Source organism: Helianthus annuus, chromosome 11 (genome assembly GCF_002127325.2).
Source record: "Helianthus annuus cultivar XRQ/B chromosome 11, HanXRQr2.0-SUNRISE, whole genome shotgun sequence".
NCBI lineage: Eukaryota > Viridiplantae > Streptophyta > Magnoliopsida > Asterales > Asteraceae > Helianthus > Helianthus annuus.
Window position 1 is genome coordinate 29,561,647 of NC_035443.2, and position 12,753 is coordinate 29,574,399.

Sequence of the window (12,753 nt, forward strand, 5' to 3'; positions counted from 1 at the left end):
GTTATGTTGGTTAAGAATGAATAATGAAAGTTAAGTATGAAAGATGCGATTGACATGATGGTTAACATGCACAAATGAGTATGCTAATAAGAGCGTGATTTTGATGAAATGAAAGTATAGGAATCACGTCAAGACGGGCGCAAGCATGAGATGTTAACGGGTCAATAAGAGGCAAGGAACCAGATGCGAGCACGGACGCATAAGGTAAGTGATTTCTGTAATCACTTCTTAGTTCGATTATGTAATATGATGTTTTAAGTAACTAAACATGAAGGATGAGGTCAAGTATGTGTCGTAGTCTCTCGTCGTAAATGATCGTAAATGATGGGATTAAAGTTGACCGAAACGCCCTTGATAGGTATTTCGGGCAAACGACCTTAAAAGTCATTTGGAAATGAGCTATTCGATTAGAGTAATGCCTTTGTCAAGTATGAAAGCGAAGTATAGGGTTTTGTATGTCATAGACCATTTAATGCGCAAATACCCATAACGGGTCAAAATAAGCTTTTGAGCGAAAATGGGTTAAGAGGTTGCTAGGCATCCGAGAAATTAATCTTTTATGATAGGCGTCAATGAAACTATTAAGTTCATATGAGATTGAGGTCAAATAAACAGAATATGTTGATAAATGCATGAACGGGTCAAATAATTAGAAGATAATAATAAGCCGAATGCAGGTAAGTTAAGAATTTCCTTAATCCATATGTGGGATTTTAAGTTCATATGATAGAATGTGAATTTACAAGCATGTAGGAAGAAACGTGAGGTTAAACGGACAATCGGGTTAAAAGTTATGCGAGTTTTAGTGGGCGTGTTGTATCTACACCCGGAGTATGGAACGCCGGGTTTGGGAGTATGGAACGCCGGGCAGAAACCTAAACGGCCATACTTCACTGTCAAACGCTGGTTCCATGTTAAAGTGAACGTTGGGGTGTTCCAAACAAGCCTAGATCACTATAAAGCTAAGTCTAAGACCCATGTAAATAATGTATGATTATGTAAGAGGTACGCGTGATCTAGTACGTGTTCGTTAAGGTATGTACGTATGTAGATGTGTATGTATGTATGTATAAAGATATGTATGAGTGTATGCATGTATGTAAAGATGTAGGAAGGGTATGTACGTATGTAGATGTGTATGTACGTATGTATAAAGATATGTATGAGTGTAAAGATGTAGGAAAGGTATGTACGTATGTAAATGTGTATGTATGTATGTATAAAGGTATGTACGAGTGTATGCATGTGTGTAAAGATGTAGGAAAGGTATGTACGTATGTAGATGTGTATGTATCTATGTATAAAGGTATGTATGAGTGTATGCATGTATGTAAAGATGTAGGAAAGGTATGTACGTATGTAGATGTGTATGTACGTATGTATAAAGATATGTATGAGTGTATGCATGTATGTAAAGATGTAGGAAAGGTATGTATGTATGTATGTATGTATGTATGTATGTATGTATGTATGTATGTATGTATGTATGTATGTATGTATGTATGTATGTATGTATGTATGTATGTATGTATGTATGTATGTAATTGTGTATGTATGTATGGGTAAAGACATGTATGAGTGTATGCATGTATGTAAAGTTGTAGGAAAGATATGTATGTATGTAGATGTAAATGTATGTTTGTATGTAAGTACGTATGTAAGCATGATTTAGACACGTTGAGTGTTAACGTTTTTAATGGTGTACCTTGAGAATGAAAAGTAATGCAGGTACATTACTGAAGCCTCACCAGGAAATGGATAGGCAGATGAAATGCTTAAAGTTTGAAAAATGACGAATAGTGAAGTGTACGTGAATGAATCTTGTTTATATAATGTGTGCTAATGTATGAATGAATGTGGTGAGTGCAGGTTGTACGAATCACGGATTAACCTCACAAGGAGTAGCGATCGAAGACCGAGTCACAAGATAGATTGTACGGGAATGTTTACATATGTAATTTAGTGATGATAAGTTATGTTTTTATATTTTAAAGTGGACTTTCAAGTAAGACAAAACATTTATAATGAATGAAATTTTAGGGTACGTATTTCCGCTGCGACTTATGGTCAAATGTGATTTAGGGTCTTACATGAACATTCTTTTTAGGTCTTTTTTTTTAAAAGTTTACGATTGGTGTAAATGATAACTTGAAATGTAGAACACTCATTTTAAGTCGTTTTGTTGGCTTTTGTCTAAATTTTCGGTTGGTGTAAATGATAGTTTTAAATGTCGAACATTCACTTTAAGTCGTTTTGTGGCTTTTGTCTAAGGTTACGATTGGTGTAAATGATAACGTGAAATGTCAAACATACTTTTTATGTCGTTTTGTGGGTTGCCTAAGTCTTACCTTTAAAAAAACAAATGAAATGGCCGGCATCCAATGTGCAAAAAAAAAAAAAAAAAAAAAAAAAAAACCCATCTTATCAAACGCCTAAGATCGCAGATCTACGTTCAAGAAACCAAAGCGTATAGACAAAAAAGCATCTTCAAACTATGGAAAGTGGGGGCATTTAATGTGTGATCTTTTAGTTTTTGGATTGCACCGACAATTGCCTAAATTGCCCACCGTGCCTCTTTTATTGTTAATCAAACGCGTAAGATCGCAGATCTACGTTCAAGAAACGAAAGCGTATAGACAAAAAAGCATCTTCAAACTATGGAAAGTGGGGGCATTTAATGTGTGATCTTTTAGTTTTTGGATTTGACCTTTGTGGTGGGGTAGTCATGATAGTCTACAGCAAAATAGCATGAATAGAAGAGAGACAAGAGGGCACCGACAATTCCCTAAATTGCCCACCGTACCTCTTTTGTACTTTGAGCACAGTCAAAGGGAAGATAAAATCTACGTCATACAAACATAAACAATCATTAGAGATCTTCTCGATGTTCATGATCATGGATTTACAAGAATGGGTTGTTAGGAGTCTTTAGAGGGTTAGAAACACAAATGTGGATTCTATGGAATGTGTTTTTTTGTGGATAACATGCTGAGACAAGTGACCATATTTTCGTGTCATGCCAATTTTCACAAACGATTTGGTAGTGTGTTGCACAGTGGGTTAATATCCCTCCAATTATGGCTTTTGGTTTTAGAGACATTTTGGATCTTCATTGTTATACATCAGGTACCAAAAAGAAAAAGAAAGTGATTTATGCCATTGTACTAGTGGTTATCTGGTGTATTTGGAAGATAGGAAATAATGTAGTTTTTAACCAAGTAAATCCGGAGATAACGAAGGTCGTGGAGGAGGCTAAATCGCTTAGTTTCTTATGGGTCAAGAATCGATCGAAAGAGCATGGGTGGAATTGGAACCACTGGAAAGCTTTTAACATTCTAATGTAATTTTTGTATGGCTTCGGCCTCCGTTGTTGCACTTCGGGTTTGCTTCCCAGTATGTATATGTGGTGTCTAGCTCCTTGCTAGTTTCTAATAATATTCCGTTTTTGTTGGCCGTTCAAAAAAAAAGAAACAAAACCAAACTTCAACAAAATAGCCGTCAAAATTGAGAAAATTATTAGCGAAATAAAATCCGTTGGGTTCTTGTGGTATAATGTTCGAGCGAAAAACAGGAATGTTTCTTAGGTAGATTGTTGTAAGTTTGTAATTATGTAATTGTTTTTGTTTCGGCCGCCTCGTTTGAGGTTGGTTTGGTTTTGTTAACGAAATTTTCCTTTAAAAAAACATGCAAGGAGTTACTTTAGCTTTCTTAACTAAGTGGGGTTTCATTTTACCTTAACCGTGTATACATATATACACATATGTGTATATATATATGGTTAGATTTATTAGTGAACAATCTTTTTGACCATAAACACTAGCAATCTTTTTTACTATTATCAATATGTAAGTGTATACATAAGTGTAAATCAATGACTAGGATTTAATAAGTTAGAATTAAATAAAATAGACTTGATCTACTCCTATTTGCTTTTTTTTTTTAAATAAATATCACGTGAGCTACAATTATGTAGGTTTTGTAAATTGTAGCCTGCTAAATATATAATGAATAGAAAATATCTATAATTTATTTCTTCTTCTTGAGCAACAACCATTCTATCCGTCAACAACGTGTTTCAGTCAACCGGAAAAAAATTCTGGTTTATTTTCTTCATCTTTTTTCCTCTATTCTAGTACTATGTGCCCACCCTCCGTTGTACGTAAATCTGCCACAAATCTATCAGATTTTTTATAAATGTGCCCCTCGTAAAACACGTGACTTGGCCGGTGGTCCTCCCCGTCCACTGGGCCGCCCATGTTGACAAGGTAAGCAGTGGCTAAGGCAGGACCTCTTTTTCCTACAGGTCACTATTTTTTGGTGCTTAGATTTCTAACAACCCGGTCAGAATGTTCCAAGCAGGTCAAGTTTCAACAAGAACAACTAGATTTGATAACTAAAATCAATAACTGTAATCACTATAGTTTCAAGTAAAATCAATAGCTTCAATCAAGTTTCAAGTTTCAATTTTCACTCTGCAAAAGTTATACATAATCACATCTAATTTCACTCTACATAAGGTTCAATCAAGTGTCAACTATGATTTTTAAAAAAACTAGAAAATGTGGGAAAGCTAATGCCTTGAATGGTATCAAAATCCATACCTTTAACTTCCAACAAAAGAACCGAACAAACAATCTTAACACAAATACAAACAAAAGTCTGCCTCAAAAGCAACACTACTTCAAACGCTAATCAGATAAAAAATAAATCAAATGAACAAAATAAATAAACAATAACCCCAATTCAAAGTTGGAATACACCCATGCATAACATAACAAAAAGCAAGCTTAATAAAACACTAAATATAATAAACAATTTAGGACTGGAGTGGATTGTACTTGCCAGAAGAATGAAGATCAAAGTAGAGTTGGAATGAGAGACGAAGGCAGGAAGGAAGAGATTTTCTTTAAGGAATCTCGAATGTGTATGTGTGATTCCAACTTTTGAAAAGCACACTCCAGTTGTATTAATAAAATATATGCTGGCAAATGGGAAAAAACCAATATTGTTACGCTTTTCACATGTGTGTGCTGTGAGCTTTCTATTATTTTTCACATTTTTATTTTTTTAGAGACACGGTGGTTTTATACATGACCAAATCAGAGCATTCACATTTTTTAGCTCAGTCCGTGTTGGGCGGTAAACGGAATATCTCTCAGTTTAATAACATGCACACATGTGTTTTGGTTATTCGTACATATTACTTATAACACGATCTTAATAAAAATTAGACATCAATAAAAATACTAATAGCTAATGGTCACCATTCCCCGTTTGATTCGTGATGGTAGAGAAGGTAAAAGATAAAATACTAAAAGAAATAAAAGTAGAGACTAAACACACATATAAACAAAGTTAACCAAAACTTTTTTTTCTAAAAACAGAGGGGTGAAATCCGTGTATTAGCGAAGCTGAAGGTTTAGAAGTTAAATACAAAATGAAACGACCAATGAGGGAGTGTTAGACAGCTGTCTGAAACTATTCCCTCTCACGCTTTTTGTAGTTATAAGTAATTAGGGTTGTTCACAAGCCGAACTAAGCCAAGCCAGGGCAAGTTCGGGTTCGGGTCGGTTTAGCTTGATTCGAATTTAAAACAAAGCTGAAAATCTAAGCTCGGGCTTGGCTTAGTTTTAAACTGAGCTGTCACGACTCGGCTTGATTTAGCTCGATTCTAAAAAAGAAAAATTAATACATAACTCTCAAAATTCGTTAGTCTAAAACATTATTCAATAGTTTAAAAGAACATATCTAAAATAAAGTAAACCTAAAACATTACAAGCCACATGTATTAGAAATTTACAATGTTAAATTATACATATTTGCCTTTTATATAAATATTTTCTATACCTTTGAATTGTTTTATTATATTCTACTTGTTTTTGTCTATATAGGAAACTTGATGATTTTTAAGTGAAAATAAGTAAAACAATTCAATTAAGCTAAAAAAATGTTACTTGTTAATGGTCAAACATCATGTAGTTTTGTATAATTATAAATGCAATTAAATGATGGTTGCAATTTAAATAATCTGTTAGTCAACTTTAATTGGTCTTTAATTCACATTCAAGAAACGTAAATGATATATGTAATTCAAAGTTTTTAAGGTGTTGTTTGTTTTCTGAGAGATAAAATGTCTTTAGTCTGCGAATCACATCTGCAGACATCTGTAGAAGAAAAGATAGACAAACCTCTGCAATCTGCAAGAAAAAGTTGTTTGTTTTTTAATGTATGTAGATTTCTAAAATAGACTGGTGGTGGTATACGGACGGTAGTGGTGGGTGGTGCTTGTGGTGGGCGGTGGACGTGGAAGGTGGGTGGTGGTGGTGGTGAACGGTGGTTGTGATAGACGGTGGTTGTTGTAGATGGTGGTGGTGGGTGGTGGATGGTGGTGGGTGGTGAACGATGTTGATGGACAGTGGTGGTGGTGGTGGTGGATGGTGGTGGGTGGTGAACGTTGTTGATGGACAGTGGTGGTGGTGGTGGATGGTGGTGCTTAACTCTCTACAGACCTTAGAAGATATTAGAAGTGGTTGTGCCAAGTTTTAACCAAGAAGAGCTTGCGCAATTGTTTTTTTAATGAAACGTCTTTGAAAAAACAAACAGTCTACAAATGTCAATGTCTGCGTGTGGTCTGCGCGACACAGAAAGAAGAGACTGCGCAGATCTTTTTTAAAAAAACAAATGTCATCTAAGTGAACTTGAATACATAATATTAATTGCATTGAGAACCACTAAAAACGTGATGAATTATTTTTGTGTAGGAATCAATAGGATTAATTGATGAGCCACTAATTAAGGAAGTTGTTTCGATTGAAAAGGGAATTAAGTCGAGGGGTTAAGGAATATGTCACAAAGAGCATCCCTAAAGAGCAAACAACAAAAGCATCTAACAAAAATATATTCAAAAAAGGAGAAAAACAAGACAGGCCAAAGGCTAGCCCAAAGAGCAAACAACAAAAGCATCTGACAAAAATAGAGGGCATCCCCCAAGAACCAACTACCACCCTATTTTTGTATAGATTGAAACTATTCCCAAGTCCTCAATCTAAAGACAGTTCTCTACCTAACTTTGACGCACAAAAAAACTAAACCTCTTGATCTCCATAACAGCCTTCTAAACCAAGGGGATCCCCTGGTTGAAAACGGCTTCATTTTCTAATCTTCCAAATGCACCATAAGGTTGTTAAAACAATCGCGTATAAGGCTTTCTTTGTTTTAACAGACCCCGTACTATACATGTCCGTATCCAAAACATCCATAAAGCTAAAAACAAACGCGTTTGGCAACTTGCACCACTGTGTAATGATCGCCCATTCCGATTGCATTTAGCCGCACGTAACAAAAAGGTGCTCACCAGTCCAACCTACCCGCGGTAAATCTGGCATTTTCAAACCACGCCATCATGTAGATTTGACCCATACGTCCAACCTACCTATGAATCGGACCTTATTCGCAGCCACTTACCACACAATATACCATGCTACATCAAAAGACACAAAATGGATTCGGGGTATGGAAAAAGAACTTAATACTGTTCATGAGAATCAGACAAGGACTCTTGTTCCATGACCAACACATGCCAATGTTGTTGGTTCCAAGTGGTTTTTTCGAACCAAATTTAAATCTGATGTGTCAATCGAATGTTACAATGCAAGACTTGTTGCTCAGGGCTTCACTCAAGTTCCCGGCCTTAACTACTCTCATACATTCAGCCTAGTGGTTAAATCCACCACTGTCCGCGTCGTTATTTCCTTAGCTGTTATAAACGGTTGGAATATCCATTTATAAGATGTCAACAACCAACGGGCTTTATTGATCCTTAGTTTCCAACTCACGTTTGTAAGCTAAATAAAGCTATATACATTCTAAAGCAGGCACCCAAGGCTTGGTTTCATCATTTAAGCGTGTTTCTCACAAACAACGGTTTTTCTTAAAGTCGAGCAGATTACTCTTTATTCATTACAAACGTGACTCATGTGTTATGTATCTCCTTATGTATGTAGATGATCTCATTCTAACCGGAAACCAATAATCCACCATAACGTCATTTGTATCCACCCTAAACAGCGACTTTGCCATTAAAGACCTTGGGAAACTCAACTACTTTTTTGGGATTGGAGGTTACCTACACTTCGCATGGTCTTTTCTTAAACCAAACTAAATATACTTTAGATATTTTAACATTTTTAAAGATGTTGGATGCAAAACCTGCACCAACACCTTTAAGCACCAATTTTTCTTTTGTCTCTACAGGTTACTTATTCCCAGATGCTACTCTTTATTGGTCCATAGTAGGTGCTCTCCAATACTTGACGATTACAAGACCTGATATTGCTTATCCTGTGGATCAAGTCAGTCAATTTTTACATGCTCCAACCACTGCTCATTTTCAGGAAGTCAAACGCATTCTACGCTATCTAAAAGGGTACAATTTCCTTTGGCTTACATTATAGATAACCCATTCACACATCGTTACTTGGTTACTCTGATGCTAATCGGGCTTGATGCTTGAAACTAGACGTTCTACATATGTATATTCTATATTCTTGGGTGACAACCTTATTTCAAGGAGTGCCAAGAAGCAACCAACTGTGTCTATATCTAGTTGTGAATCCGAATATCGGGCTATGGCCAACAATGCTGCTGAAATTGTATGGTTAACACATCTTCTTTAGGAATTTCATGCCTTGCCACCAGACAGACCAACCATGCTTTCTGACAATCAAAGTGCCATCTTTCTCACTCAAAATCCGGTGTCACATAAAAGGCGAAACACATAGAACTTGATTATCACTTCTTGCGTGAACTAATGGCTACGGGAAAATAGTTACTAAATTTGTTCCGACCAAGCTTCAGGTCTGACATCTTTACAAAAAGTCTTTCGAGTTCTCAATTCAATATTTTTCGACACATGCTTCGCATTGGTCCTCCACCGTTCAGCTTGCGGGGGGATGTTAGATAATATAATTGTATTATTTAATTTAGTAATCTTGAGGTGTCTTAGTGTAACATTCATGCCTATATATATGTATCTTGTATTCATTCTTATTGAATGAAAATATAACTCATTTATTCAATCACTTTCTAGAGGGATCTAAGCTAAGGATTGACGTTGGAAGATGAGAATTGCTTGTCGGGTAGTTTTCCTTGCACGCTAAACACTCACTTTTCATTCAAACTTTTTTGTTTCATAATGAATTCAAATATATATTCCTGTTTTATGTTTTGAAGATGATTATGGTGTTTCTAGTACCAAGAACAGTCATCTTCGTGCATTCATAAAAAAAATCCAAAAGATATATTCTAAACACCGTTACCCATTATTGATTACAATAAGATGTGCATTCATGTTTGGTAAACTTATTTAGAGTAGAAGGCACACGACTAACCAAAAAGATCAGCCTTTTCTACTTATACGAAGAGAAACGATTGTTGACTAGCCAAATGTTTTGTAAGTATTTTGTTAGGTTTGTATTGTATAACTAACTCATTGGAGAGAGCTGAATACATTGCAATGTGAGAAAGACAAGGAAACATGATAGATAAACAAGCTTCAATCCCAATTTTTAGTTCAAGTGATGACGGTGGTTGCGTATTTATGGTGTTGGATCTGAGTTTGTTTTTGATTGTATTTTGTGTTTGAAGTTAAGATGAAAATGGATGAGTTGTGCAGCGGAATTAAAATGGAAACAAACTTTGCACACAATCAAACGAGAGTAATACTTTAATCAAACATCTTTTACACTATGAACCGAAAGATTGAATTTAATTTCAACAACGATTACAAAGATAGATGTATGAATGCAAACTCCCCCTCAGCCCGAGCTCAGTAGTTTGTTCGTGCAAAGAAGACGAATGATGTAAAGAGCTAATAGAACAGTACAAAGTACTGAACTATTTATTGGCACTTGCAAACTACTGAGCATATTAGCTGACGTCACCATGAAAGTGACATCTAACCTCCTAACAAACTCTAACCTCTGATCTATACAGACACTGCTTGTGTTAACTACTGCTAATACATTCTATTACAAAACAGACTTTAGAACAGCTGCTGCAACCTTCTACTGCTGTGAACCCAGCAGCACTTGTCCGGATCAGCAGTGCTGGACTCAAGGCAGTAGATTGAATCAGCAGGACTTTAGTCTTCTATCAGATCTTTAGTTGAGCAGCAGTTGTGGGTCAGCAGTTAGCAAGATCAGCAGATAGGAGGTCATCAGTTGTTGTAATCACTTTCAAGGGGAGAGATTTGTGTATCAACATCTGCTTATTCTGGATCCACTGCTCTGATCCAGTTTTGGCTTTAATTATCTGTTCCTCTGATAGGGTTCAATCCCAACAATCTCCCCCTGGAACAGATAATGCCAAAACTCTTCATTATTGTGGATATTTTATTGCCTCATTAACAGCTCCCTTATCTGACCTTTAAATTGTAATTCAAAGTCAAGGGCATCTGTATCTTCATCATCCCTGCTAAGTGGAAGATCAAGGAGATCCTGCAAATCTTCAAGACTCAGGCCAAGAGCTTGTTCCCTTGATATTTTCTTCACTTCTCCACCAGACCTGAGCAAGGTCAATACGCAGGTCTGTTTGTCAGTTTCCCACTTTTGTATTTTTGAGCCTGGTGGGTTTCTTGGGAGATGTTTATTAGCAGAAGTATTTGGTGAGGCTGGCCTGTTCATCACTGGCTGAGCAGTGGTAGCAGAGTTTTCCAGTTCAAGTTCTTCTTTTAGCTTTCTTAACAAGCCTTCTTTTACAACGGCATTTCCAGTAAGAATTTCTTGAACTGTTTCAGCACCTAGCTGGCTTTGACTCCTTCTTTTGTAAAAGGCAGTACCAGTTGGAGCAGTGGTTTTCCTGATGTGCAGCTTTGTTGGTCTTTTTGAAACCTCTGCTTCAGGATAGTCAGGTTTTTGAGGAATTTTTGGATCTTTCTTTCTTAATTCCTCCAACCTTTTGTAGGTTGACCTGACCACATCTTCTTTCCATCAAGCAATTTGTCTTTTTGTACCAAATTTAGCAACAACCAGTTCTTCTTTCATTCTCTTCAGCTCTAACTGTTTATCAGGTACATTCTTTCTGAACTTTGCCCAATCAGGAGGAGTGTGAGTGACTTTCCTTTTTATCATGTCTTGAATTCTGGCTGCTTCAGCTTCAAGCTCAGGAACAGTCCACTCTTTGTACATGTGTCTCTCTCCTTTGTATTTCTTGTAAAACATAATGCTTTCAATGTAGTTTTTCTTCAAAGTTCCAGCTGCTCTTTCTGAAATTTGTTGACTGACATTTTTTGCAAAACGTTCTAGGGAACTGACTTGTGTGAGCAGATATTGGTAGTATCTTGATACTTCATTGTCAGATTTCCCTTCTGTATTTCTTTTCGAGATATCCTCTGCTTGCATGGCCTTTATCTTCAAATATTCATCAATATTCTTGGGCCAGGGATATCCTTTGATTGAAGGCAAACTCCTTTTGGCAGGGTCATCCTCAGTATAGAAAGATTTTATTTCTTCTCTAACAGCTTCTAGTTCAAGAGGAAATTGAACACCTGCAGGAGGTAAGGGCTTGTGCATTGGAACAGAAGAGAGTGGAACTGGTTTTGGTATATTAACAAGAGTTAAAGGTTTTGAAGATGTTTGGGATGGTGAAGTGACATCATCTTTAGAAGTTAGCCTTCTCCTCTTTATTTGAGGAGGGACTGATGATGTTGATGAAAAGGTGATTGTAGTGGCAGTGGTTTGTGATAGACTAACAATTGTTGAAACAATTGGTGTTCCAACCACTGTTGTCTTTACAGCAGATGTTTTAACAACTGCTGTCTTCTGCCTTTTGGCAGGAGGTGATTTTGATTTTGGTGGTGATGGGGGTAAAACAGTGGATGTGGTGTGTGTTGAGGTGGTGTATGTTGAGGTGAAAGCAGATGTTGAAACTACTGAAGTACCAACAACAGCGGATACAACAGGGGTTACAACAGCTATTTTAGGTGGTGGTTTTTTAGCAGACTTTGAACGTCTGACTGGGATGGATTTGGGTAGCCTTACTCTTCTTGTAGGCTTCTTCTTTTCATCAATGAGATTTTCATCATCTCTTGACCCTGAAGTACCCTGATCCGGGTAATCCACCCTGGCTTTCTTTTTGGCCTCTCTATCTCTTTTTACACATGCAAGTGCTTCTGCAAGTGCATTTGTGGTCACATCCATTTTCTTACTTCCATCAGGCAACGGAATCTGCTTGGTCATATTTGAATTTTCTAGTGCAAGGTAAAGACCATCAATTATTCCCTTTCTTCTCCACTCCTGAATTTTCTCCCCCTTTTTGGCATTATCTTCGGGGAGTTTATCAATGAAAAATACTGGTGGAGGAGCAGTGCCAGTGATGTGCAGGATCTGAGTTTTGAGAGCCTTTATATTAACCTGAGTGTCTTTGAACCTAGACTCCATTGCATGCCTCAGCTGTTGAACATGTTTTTCATGTTGCTGATCTGCTAGTTGTGCTTGATGATGAAGAAAAGGTTGAAAGAGATTCCAGAGCTCATTTGTAGCAGGTGCTTGTTGTAGAGCAGGTGCTTGAGGTGGAACAGCAGTGGATTGTACCTTTTGTACCTGTAACAACTGTTAGAGCATATCTTTGAGCTCTGCAACAGAGTTATCAAGTTTCTCAACAAGATCCGTCAATTTCTGGTACTTTAAATCATCACCCAATTTAATGAGATCATCTGATTTCCCACTAACAGTGGTTTTATCAGTGGTAGAGGTA